Below are 13,484 nucleotides of genomic sequence, written 5' to 3'. Positions count from 1 at the left end.
TAACAAAACCATCACTCTAACTATCAAAGGTAACGAGTTCTATATCAATAGTGATGTAATAAAAGCATGTTTCAATATTCCTTTTGATAATGTAACTGCACCACACACTGACACTGATATTGTCAATATGCTCAATTCCATTCATTATGCACTTTCTACTACAAAACTAAGTGATATTAGAAGACTAGGTCTTAGGAAGGAATGAAGTTACATGTGTGATGTTGTAACTAAAGTCTTTTCTGGAAAAATCAGTAATTTTGATTCTGTGAACATTTCCATGCTTAACATGCTATACATGCTAGTTATAGACAAATTTTTCAATTTCAGTGACCTTATTATGTATGAGTTAGGTTTTAAACTAGGTGACTTAGCCAAAAGAGGAAAGAATGTTTACTATGCTAGATTTTTTATGCTTTTGGCTAACCATCTTTGTCAAGAGATTGTACTTGAGAACCCAAACAACAAATTGGCTTGTTGGGTTCAAGAGAGAAGAATCATTACAGACTTGAACAGAGCCAACCATCACAGGGATGTGCCAATATTCTATTTCCCTGCAATGCAGACACCTCAGGTAAGTGAGGTAAGTTCATCCATACCCTCAACCATTCCAATCTCCTCTAATTTTTTGAGTTCAGGCATAGCTATGACAACTGTGACAATGACCAAAAGTTGCCTACCAAAGTTGCCAAAACAACTGCAATTTCCAAATCCAAATCAAAGAAAACCCCCAAGGATAAGGTTGGAGAGATGAGTGAACCCCAGCCCAGCCACACTGCAGTTTCCCAACAAACTGCAGTGCTTAAAAAGGACAAAAGCTCACTTCTAGCTGCATCCTCCCAAAAGGATGTGGCTATTGAACAAAGCTCTCATCCAAGAGCACAGGCCAAGAGGGTTAGGGACACAAGCTCACCCCAAACTTACACTAGAAAGAAGAAATCCAAAACAACTGGGGATGCACAGGGCACACACACAGTGCAAACTGGTGCTAAAGACACAGTCCCTGCACCTTCTCAAATTCAGATTGATGTGGCTCCAACAAATATGGAGTCACAGCCAAAATCTCTCATTATAGAAGCCACTGAAACAACATACTCACCAACTAACTCACTGGAAGTGGACATGATAAACACTTCAATTCCTGATTCCCCTTCTTTAACTCTGTTGGGGAAGCTAAAATCTAGTGCAAGTGAGCATCATCTTTTAGATGATTTGTTGGCTCACTTGCCAATTCTTTCAGATTCTATTGTGACATCTGTGCCTCAAATAACTTCAATCAACACAGAGTCTACAATAGTTTCTCTTCCCACCTCATTCATTTCTACTCTCTCGATGGATATTGCTCATCCGTCGAGTAGTGATTATATCCCGATGGATACGCTTAACAGCAGTTATCCGTCAGATAGCTTTACCACTCACCCGAGGGATATCACTTATCCGTCGAGTGTCTCTGCACAACTTCAAACTTCAATAATTTCAAGTGCAGAAGATTTAGTGGTAATACAATCACTCTTAGGACTGAGAGAGGAGAGTGCATTGAGTGAGAGGCTGGGTTCCTCCCAGGCAAAAGGAGAGGAAAATAGTGAATCTCAGCAATCCATTTCTTCAGGATTGGCAAAAGTGAGTGAGAGGAGTCCCACCTTAGTAGATGAAGGTGAGGGTGTGAGGGTGGGGAGCCAGGGTGAGACCCTGATACAACAAAAGAGAGAATATGAGAGAAAGGCATGTACAGGAGAAATAAGGATGGATTCAGCCATTGCTAGTGAGTCAATGATTGTGGATGATGCTGAAAAGGAAAGACAATTTCAGCAACATTACAAAGTTGTAATTGATAACATTTCCTTGGATGCTGACACTTTTACTCACCCTGTTCCAGCCTATCAATTGTTGGCTGCTCAGGGCAATATGGAGGCAGAATAAACTTTGAATTTAGTGCACACCACAGAATCTCTTCAAAGAGATAAAGCTGCTGTTAACAGGATGCCTTCTCAAGCTGGAGAGCCATCTGAAGAATTTGGAGTAAATTCTAATGATGATGACTCTGGTTCTTTGGATGGAAGCATGAACTTAGGGGGAGCTGAAGGCCCAAGTTCTGCTTTAAGTTTACCTGAATGGGAATGGGCAAAGGAATCTACACCAGGACAATTTGAGGTGTTTTTGGTCAAACAAGTAATGGCTATTCAACAGGCCCTTCAGGAAACCTCAGATGCTGGTACCAAGGTTGTTCTTCAAGCTCACCTAGACTCTCTACATCTAATGAAGATCCAACACTTAAGACAAAATCTCAGTGTGGATGAATTGAAAAGAGATATAGCTGAATTGAAGACCTATAACTCTGAGAAGCTGGATTCAGTAATGCCATATGGTATCATACAAGATCTACTACTAAGATTGAGGAGAGAATCAGACTCTGAAAAGAAGCTAGCCAAGCTGGAAAACAGAGTTCAAGTTATTGAAGATTCAGTGGCTATTCTTCTTCAAAATCAACAGACTCAGACAAATCTTCTCATGCAATTGGCTAAAGCACAAGGCCTAACTCCTCAACTTGATGATAACAAAAAGGGGGAGAGAGAATCAAGTAAGGGGGAGAAAGGACCTACAGAGGGGGAGAAACTTCTAGTACAAATCAGCAAAGTAATTGTACCTTCAATTACTATCTCCAAGCCACCAGTTGCAGATGGTATAGATCTAATTGAAGCAGCAACAGCAAATTTGAAAGTTACTGAAAAAGGAAAGTTTAGTTTAATCAACTGGGAAAATATTGATGAGGAAATTCAGAAAAAGTTTGAACTAGTCAAGGAGCCAGTTAAGTCAGCCATCCATCACTCTCATGTCAAGCCAATCAGTGTGAATGAGATGAGCATGAACTATCTGGAGAAAGGACAATCTTCCTGCATCAAATCACAAAAGGCTGAAATAATTCTCAAACCAAGGGCAAATTATCCAAAGTCATCTTTGAAGAATCCCTTGGATACTGTGTATGAGACACCCAGACCTGATGAAAAGGAGCTTATGTCAAGATCCATTATCTTCTATAAAGATCCAGCTGATTCAGCCTCAAAAAGGAGAATTGCTAAGATATTCAGAAATGGAAAGGAAATTTGTGTGGTAGCTGGACATCCACAATTTGCTCAAGCAAAGAAAGAAGAGAAAGCAAGATTAAAGAAGGAAAAGAGGCAAGCTGCTCTAGATGCAAAGAAATCTAAACAAAAGAAAGAGCAGATTGCCATCTTGGCCAAGCTACAGGCTGTAAACTCTTCTCAACAAATTCCCTCTCAACCATTTGAAGTTGCTGAATCAAAGAAGAAGATTGAAGAACAGAAGAAATCCCCAAGAAAGAAAGAACTGGCTAGAAGAACAAAAAGGAAACTGGATGTTGTTGATAAGGAATTGGAAGATCAATTTCCTAAGGAATCCACTCAAGCTAAAACTCAAGCATCAAAGCCCTTTGTGGTATTTGAAGACATAAGGGTGGTGGACCCCTACAGGAACATACATGGAGAGCCTATTGTGCCAAAGGATGAGCCAATAGAGTGTGATAAATTACCAATTCCTGACTTCAACTTGCCAATTCTTATTAAGCCAAGAAGGACAAAATCAAGGGCAGTCAAGAAAGTGAAGCTGTCACCTCTCAAATCCAAGTCAGTAGTCAAAGCTCAACCCAAGGTCAACAGGGGAGACTACTTGTACTTGTGTGACATCAAAGAATTCTCAGATCTAAACCTTTATCTGGATGAACTGGATGAAGTAAGGGCAATTGATGCATACAGAAACCTACCTGAAAGTTTGGTGTTCAAGTACAAAGGAAGGGAGATGCAGTGGCCTCTTCACAGGATACTTCAAGAAAGCCAAGCTGTGTTTATCAAAGTCTATTCATCCTTCAAGAAAAACTTTGGGTTCAATGTAACTGCAAGAAGACTAGTATTGAAGAGGATTGAAGAGCTGAGGAGTGCTAGAGCTAAAGATGCACTCCCAAAAACTCTAATCATCCCATACACAGGGAGAAGAGTGCATCTAAGGCCCTACTGGCTGATGGAATTCATGGATGACAAGGGTGTGAGAAGATTCTTCAGACTAGAAGACCAATTGAGTATCTCTAGCAATGAGACTCTCTTGGAGATGCAAGAAATGCTAGATCTCTCAGAATCTGATGAACTAGAATTCCACAGGCAGCTCCAGAATCAAATTGAAGAAAACAACAGAAAGCTTGGAAGAAGATCCAGACCTTCAAGAAACTAGAAAAACCTGCTCAGGCTAGAGGAGCATCTTGAATTGACTGTGAGCCAAACCTTGTACATTTTGTTTAATTGAAGCACTTTCAATTTTATCTACTTATCTTTAAAGATATATGTTTAGGATGTTTTGTTATCATCAAATATCTCTGAATTTATGGCTACAATTCCAGTAGACATAAATTGGGGGCGATTGTTGTGAATATGTTGTGTACTTGATGATTAACTAAACAAAACATCTAAGTAGATATTACTTGGTGAAATAATGTAACACTCGACGGATAAGAATTTATAGTCCCGACGGATAACTCATTATAGTCCCGACGGATGATTAACTTATTATCCATTGAGTGAGTAGCTTATGTAATAGTAAGTTTGTAGCACAGTGATGTATGCACCTTTGTATAGAATCTGTAGTAGCATATAAGTCATGTTGACTTTAACTAGATATGCAGAATAGGTTGATTAATTGTATATAAGTAATGTCTTGTAATTCTGTATAAGTGAAATGAAGTCAAGTGCCAAAGTAGCTACCGACGGATGATTAACAAAGCCTTCGACGGATGATCAAATGACTATCAACGGATGTTTAACATAGCAGTCGACGAATGATCAATTAAGTCATCGACGGATGATCTAAAAGTCGAAGGATGATCATATCAAGAATTCAAACATCAGTTGAATAGTAAAAGCTGACACACAGCCGTCGAGTTGGATACAAACACATTGTGGAAGCCCATTAACAGGGTAATAGAGGACGAAAAGCAGCAAATATTAAGACTGTTAGATTTTGTATTTGTTCAGTCTTTTTGACTTTGTAATCTTGGTATTATATAAACCAAGTGAGTAGCAAATAGAAAGATAACAGAGATAGCTGAGAAACACAAAAACAGAGAAATCTTTGTAAGCATAATCTTCAGCATTTCCTGTATTCTCAGTAGTTCCATTTTTAAACAGCTGTGAGCATTTCTGCACACAGAGTCCTCTCGATATATTATATATATATCTCTGGTGGAATTGTTTAAATCCACCGGAAAGTTTTTAAAGACTCTTGTTTTTAATTACTTGTGTTTTGATTCATTTAAGTTTATATTCCGCATTGTGCTAATCAAAACAAATATATCAATAATCGAGTTGAACATTTTTATTTCAAGAAAAAGGTTCAAGAATTCCATTCAACCCCCCTTCTGTAATTCTTGCTACATTGTTAAGGGACTAACATAATAGTATAGTATAACATATCTATACTATATATATTTATATTGACTATACTATAATAACCGGAATGATGTATATTTTGGTATGTTCTTTTTTTTTGGTTTGGTTATCGCCATTTATGACTGTCAGAAATTTTTAATCAAGTGATCAGGACCGTTAGATCCAAATACTAAAATAATTACACTAATCAAGTTTTTAGGTTCGAGCTCCCAGGTTCGAGCCTCGCCAATAACAAATATTTATATCATTATTTATATGTTATCCAAATTTCAGTATCCAATCCTGTCAATAACAAATATTAATATTATTATTTATAATATACTAATAAGGTTCCAAATCTCATAAATTATATACTATTTAATAATAATTAAAAAAATTATTATAATTTTTAAATAATATAAAAATTTAATGAAGACCCGTGCATCACACGGTTTGTAAAACTAGTATATATAAGTGACGAAAAGAAACTTGTAAAAATGTATCACGCTTAAACCTCGATGAAATAATAATCAATAAAGTAATAACCTCGTTAAAATAATATTTTTCTCTGGTCTCAACATAATAGACACAATGTATAGTTACTCTCGATAAAGTAATAAACTCGATGAAGTAATATTTTTTCTTGGTCTCAACCATATTACTTTAAAGAGGTTTAACTGTACTTTCAGGTATGTTTACGAGTCTAGTTTTGGCACCTATTTATAGGCACAATATACGGATGTTACAATATATTTGAAAGGTCAAAAGACACAATTTACATGAACTCGAAAACCAAGAATTTTTATGCTAGAAATCTCTAAGGACATTTACATTGTAACACTCCCCCTTCGATGTCCAATTTTCAATAATCGTGCCTCGTTAAAACTTTCTAGGAAAAAATCTTTTGGGAAAAAATTCTAACAAAGAAAAAATAGTACATCGATTTTGAAAATTTATTTAAGATCTCTGAGTCGACGCATCCCAATCTTATATACCAATTTCTTATAAATTATTGGCAGCAATGACTTGGTAAATAAATCCGCAAGATTGTCACTTTTACGAATTTGTTGAACTTTAATCTCTCAATTTTCTTGAAGTTCATGCATGAAGAAATTTTTTGGTGATATGTGTTTAGCTTTATCTCCCTTAATATACCTTTTTTTTAATTGTTGAATACATGCAATATTTCTTCAAACATCATTATTGGGACTGTTGCATCATGATACGTGCCACGTGACTCTCGAATATCAAATATATTGGACTATTGACCTCAACCAGACACATTCTCGGCTAACTTCATGAATTGTATGAATTTTTGCATGATTAGAAGAAGTAGCGGCGAAGGATTATTTCACCAAGCGCCATGAGATGGTTGTATCTCCATAAATAAACAAATAACATGTTTGTGATCGAGCTTTGTCTGGATCAGATAAATAACCTGCATCTGCATAATCAGTTAAAATTTCCTTGAATTTATTAGAGTAAAATAACCCCGTATCGGTTGTACCTCGAATATACCTAAAAATATGTTTTACTCCAGACCAATGTCTTTGAGTTGGAGCAGAACCATGCTTGCTAATAAATTTACCAAAAATGCTATATCAGGCCTTGCATTATTAGCCAGATACATTAATGCACCGATAGCACTTAAATAAGGTACTTCAGGACCAAGAATTTTTTCATTTTTCTCCATAGCTAGCTCGGAAGACATCCTACTTTTTATCTAATGATCGAACAACCATTGGAGAGCTAAATGGATGTGATTTATCCATGTAAAAACATTTTAATACTTTCTCTATATATGCTGATTGATGCACAAAAATTCCATCTCGTAGATGCTCAATTTGTAGCCCAAGGCAAATATTCGATTTCCCAAGATCTTTCATCTCAAATTCTGTTTTGCTATAATCAACTGCTTGTTGAAGCTCTTCAGGAGTTCCAATAATATTTATGTCATCAACATACATAACAACTATAACAAATGAAGATCTTATTTTCTTTATAAAAACACATGGGCAAATAGGATCGTTCTTGTATTGTTCCCTTAACAAATATTCACTTAATCTTTTATACCACATTCTACCAGATTGTTTTAATCCACATATGGATCTCTGCAATTTAATCAAGTAAAGATGGAGAGAATGTGATTTAAATACTTTGGGCAATTAAAATCCTTCAGGGATCCTCATATAAATGTCTTTCTCAAGGGAACCGTACAAATATGCTGTCACAACATTCATCAATTACAATTCTAATTTTTCAATGACTGTTATGCTAATAAGATAACGAAAAGTTGTAACATCCATCACAAGAGAATAAATTTCCTCATAATTAATACATGGTCTTTGTGAAAAACCTTGAGCAACTAAACGTGTTTTATATCTTACAACTTCATTTTTCTTATTTCTTTTTCTAACAAATACCCATTTATAATCAACAGGTTTAGTCCCTTCGGGGGTTTGGACTACAGGACCAAAAATGTTATGTTTATTAAGTGAGCTCAATTCATTTTCAATTGTTTCTTTCCATTTTGGCAATCTTTTCTACGTCGACATTCATCGGCGGATTTTGGTTCAAAATCTTCAAGTTCCATCATTATATCAAGCGCTATATTACATGCAAAATATTCATCGACGATGGTATCATTTCGGTTCCCTGTCTTTCCCGTGACAACATATGTGGCGCCCAAAAATCCGGGGTCAGGGGTCTAGGAGGCCACGTCACCTTGATACCTATTTAACACTTATCTCGTACAACAATAAATATATATATATATATATATATATACTCACACCTTTATGACCCCACACTTATCAACACACACACACACACTTACAGGTTATTGTTTTGGAAACGAACAATTCTTTACTGGAGTGTATCAATCCACAAAGTAATAATTATTATAGACCAAAAGTGATTAAGTCTTACCACGGGTGTAACCTTTATTTAAGGTTAGACCGGAGGCCAAATATACGTTTCTTCATTATTACCTTACATAAATCATACTTGTAAATAAGCCAGACTAAAAACAACTGAAAACCAATCCAGCTTATACGGTCTACCTGGGGTATTGCACCGAACATCCTACGGAACATCTGGTCATTTCCTACCCATTTCCTGGCCGTGAGTTTCATGATAGGCATCTTGATTCACTATTGTGTTGTGTCATTTTAAGAAATAAGTGTGAGCTATAATGCCCAACATAATAAAGTACAATATGAAAAGACTGGATACGAAATTCATATCAGATTCTGTATATGATACATAGATGTTTGTTTAAAATAGTTTTTCTCAGTTTTACACACCTCTTATGATTAGGTTACGGTATTGCATCTCAATTCCAATTAGAAGAATGTAGGACATTCAACGGAGCCACCGCTGTAACACCCTCCAAATTCAGGGTATAGATCTGGGGTATTACTCCCACTAATTACATTATTAAACCTGTATAGTAATAATAATATACATATAACAACCCCTTGCTTCTACTACTCATGATCTTTTCAGGTTAAGGTATGAAAACAAGAATGACTTACTATCTTTATTACAACAACCCAAATAAAAAGTCTTACAAACCTTATTTATTACAAACCAGTTATCTACACAAGTTTTAAACTAAGTTTCTTTTTTTCAAACAACATCTATGTCTGTTCCTGCTACACCTGCTCGGGCATCTCATAACTCTCTTTTGGAATTAGAATTAGCACCCTTAGTGCCAGAGGGTCCCGCTGTCTGACCCGCTTCTTGACCACTCGGGTACGGATGAGTTTCATTCACGGCCTTAACTGAAAAATAAGGTGAATAACAATAATAGGGGCGAGCCATAATTTCTCGGCAAGCCTGCAATATATATATATAGTGGAAAGAGAATGTTATATGAATAGGTAATCTGATTGTTCGAGCAACCACATGTCTCTGCAAGGAATAATGAAGGCCACTATCAGTGAGTACCAAATGAATTATACTAGACACAAAAACCAACATATGCACTATAACCTGCTGATCAGTCAGGATATAGCGCGGATCTATACCCAGCTGCATAGACCCACCAATATATAGGGTACCCAGGCACTATGGCCTAATAATCAAGGGTCTGGTTCATACCCGACCCACATCGTAACCATCCAGTCCATAAATCAGCATCTAGAACAATTCGTATACTTTTGATGTTTCCCAACATCGGAATATCTCAGAGTATATGTATATGTGTATATAACTATTGGAATATGAATAGAGGATTCAATGAATTAGGAGAAATCAGGAATCAAAATGAATTATAAATAAAGGAACAATAATTATGTATTAGTGTTTATGAACAAGAGTTATCAGGGTATGCTGCCATGGAAATTTGACAGGAATTCACTATTCTGAACTTAGAATAGGGGAAAAACTTGTCTGGTACACGCTCTGCTTCAGGTAGTGCACAGTTCCCAATCTCTGGCTTGATCCGCCTTTCTGGTGTTGAATCTATCAAGGAAAGATATTTGTTTAGTTGACTCTCAGCACAATCGTATCTCAGACTAAGGCCACGTAGCCCTTACTGTCTACCCATACGATTCTATTTGACTCGTATATAGATTATCTAGCAATTATTACTCAAATAATCACATAAATCACGTAACACATGAGTCATATAGTTAATTTAAACTTACAAATATTTTCAGGTTCAATATTATACTTATATTCATTTTAATAAATCATATCTAATTCGTTTCCTAATTTTCTGAGATTTATTGAACTTATAAACATAATTAATAGGCTTGAAATGAATAACTATCGAAAGTCAACTCGTCTCCGAAAGAAATTTAGATTCAAAACTATTTTTTAAAGGAATCGGGTCATTTTTCTGAGTCTAAGGGCTTTCGTTTCGATTAAATCGGATAAACGGTTCAATTGCTATGCAATAAACAAGAATAAATTAATTATTATTAAGAATAATTAATTATTCAAGAATAGTTGAACCTCAAATATATTTTTAAATAATTATCTAGAAAAAATCAAAATAAAAAAAATGATTTTTCTCCTAATTTTTGGAATTAAATAGGATTTATTACAAATTATTCAATTAAATTGATTAATTATAAAATAATTAATCAATTTAAATAAATAATAAGTAATTAGTAAATAATTAAATAAATATTTACATTTCCAAATTCTAAAATAAATAAAACATAGTTTGAATTTATCACAAATTATTTAAGTAAACTGATTAATTATTAAATAATTAAATAATTAATCAGTTTAAATAAATAATCAACAAATAAGAATTAATTAATTAATTAAATAAATAGATAAATAAATAAATTTTTGAATTTCTAAAATATGAAAACAATTTTGATTTATTTACAAAATAAATCAAATAATTAATCAATTTAATTATTTGATTTACTAAATAATTAAAAACTGATTTTTCTGAATTTTATAAAATAAAAATAAAATAGAATATATAGAATCATGTTTTCAGAAATCAGTTTAGTAAAAACAAGATCAAAACCGGGTCGACCACCGGGTTGAAAACCGGGTCGACTCCGATGATCTTGCAATTGTGTTGTCAGCTCCTTCATTTTAACTGGTGTCATTCGATACGGTGCTTTCGAAACTGGTTCAGTACCTGGTGTCAAGTCAATAGTAAACTCGATTTCTCAATCTGGAGGTAGTCCTGAAAGTTCATCTGGAAAGACATCGGGAAACTCACACACCACGGGAATGTCTTCGACTTTCGGACTTTCTTTTTTCATATCCAACTAGAGATGCACAAAAGGCCCACCGGGCCGGGCTTTGACCGGGCCTTAAAAAGCCCGGGCTTTGACCGGGCTGGGCTTTTCGGGCTTTGACTTTGACCGGGCCGGGCCGGGCTGTTTGAAAATGTCAGAGCCCGTTTGGACTCTCGAGGCGGGCCTAACCGGGCTTTTTTTTCGGGCCGGATCGGATCGGGCCGGACTTATTTCTAATTTAAATTGGATCGAGTTTTATTATAGATTCCGAAGACTACATATGTTAGCAACTATATCATCGTAAAAATGTATTAGTTTACATGGAATACATTACTTCATTGAAAACATTTAAGTTCGGCAAAAAATAAACATGTTTATAGAATGTTATGTTTTATCATTGTTATCCAAATATATATTGTGTATTTACTATATCTTCTTTCATTATTTATGCAATGAAGTATATAAATAATATTATTAATCACAAATATGTAAATATATATGTGTTTAAAGTATTATTTATATTTATAATATATGTGAATTCATAAATATATAAGAAAATATATTAGAATAATCAAATTTTAACCGGGCTTTTTCGGGTTTTTAATCGGGCCGGATCGGGCCGAAGCCCGGGCTTTTAACCGGGCTGGGCCGGGCCGGGCTTTGCCTAAAAATATAGGGCCCGTCGAGGCCCGAAGCCTGGGCCGGGACCGGGCCGGGCTTTGACCGGATCGGGCCGGGCCAGATTTTCGGGCCCAGGTTTTTTGTGCATCTCTATATCCAACACGTAGGCTAAATAAACTTTACATCCTTGGCGTAGCAATATTTTAATCTGCATCATCGTTAGAAATCTTTGCTTCTATTTCTCGCCTTTAAATGTTACCGTTGCATTTTCTTCGGTTCGCAGATTCACTTTCTTATTTGAGCAATCGATCTGGGCATTATTGCCAGCTAACCAATCCATTCCTAGAATAACATCAGATTCTCCTAACTTGATAGGTATCAAGTCAACTAAGAAATGATGTCCTGCTATTTCGACATCGCATCCTGGGCACACTTGGTCTACCGCAATTTGGTCACACTTGGTCTACCGCAATTTGATCGTCATTCGCTAATTTTATAATTAATGTTTGACCCAACCATTGGATTTCATAATATAACTTATGAATAAATTCTTCAGAAATAAAAGATCTTGTGGCTCCAGAATCAATCAATACTTTTGCATGTACAGAATTCACAGGAAGCGTACCTACAACCACGTTTGGATTCTGCACAGCTTCTTTCATTGACATATTAAAGGTCCTTGGCCTAGGCTGATTCTGCTGTGGTGGTGGAGGTAATGCTAAAACCCTTGGAATACTGGCTGCCATAGCTGCTCCTCTACAGTCTTTAGCAATATGTCCCTTTCTTTCGCATTGGAAACATGTAATCTCCGTCTTCCCTGTTGGGCATTCACCAGAATAGTGTCCCTTTTGCTTGCACTTGAAACACGTGACATTTGGCTTGTTACAAATTCCCGTATGTTTCTTTCCACATGTCCTGTAATTGGGGTATTAGTGGTAGGATGATTCTTTGTTGATTTGGGGCTTGGAGTCGGTTACCCGTTCTCTGATTGCCTTGTTTTGTCCTTCTAAAATTTATATTTATCCGAGCTTGAAATCCCGGCCTCATATTGGAACGATTTTGAAAATTTCCTTGTCCCTTTTCCTTTTGGATACCTCACTTTCCCATTCAATGATCATAGCTTTCTGAACCACGACCGTATATGTTGTCAATTCAAATACTTCCACTCTGCTACGAATCCATGACTTCAATCCTTGTTGGAATCTCTTATCTCATTTCTCATCAGTATCAACCTGCTCTGGAACAAACCTAGCCAATTCAGTAAACTTGGCTTCATATTCAGTGACTGACATATTTTCCTGCTTCAATTCCAAGAATTTGATTTCCATCTGGTTCTTCATGTAGTGGGGGAAATATTTTTCCATAAAAAGCTCGGTGAATCTATCCCAAGTTACAATAATGTCACCTTCTAGCGCTTTCTTGGACTCCCTCCAGTAATTAGCTTCTCCTTTCAGGAAATAACCAGCAAAATCTATCTTCAGGTCTGCTTCCACTTTAACCAATGCGAACGTCTTCTATATCTCCTTCAGCACATGCCCTAACTTTAGTGGGATCCGCTGTACCTTCAAATTCTGGAGGCTTTATCGACTAAAACTGTTTAAAGGTACCAATAGGTACAACTGGTGGTACTTGTGGCTCGGGACGAGGTGGTTGCTGTAACATCTGATACTGGAACTGTTGTTACTGCTGCATCATCACCATTTGCTGTTGCATCAGGTGAAAC

Source organism: Apium graveolens, chromosome 2 (assembly GCF_009905375.1).
Source record: "Apium graveolens cultivar Ventura chromosome 2, ASM990537v1, whole genome shotgun sequence".
Taxonomy (NCBI): domain Eukaryota; kingdom Viridiplantae; phylum Streptophyta; class Magnoliopsida; order Apiales; family Apiaceae; genus Apium; species Apium graveolens.
This window is presented reverse-complemented; position numbering follows the sequence as displayed.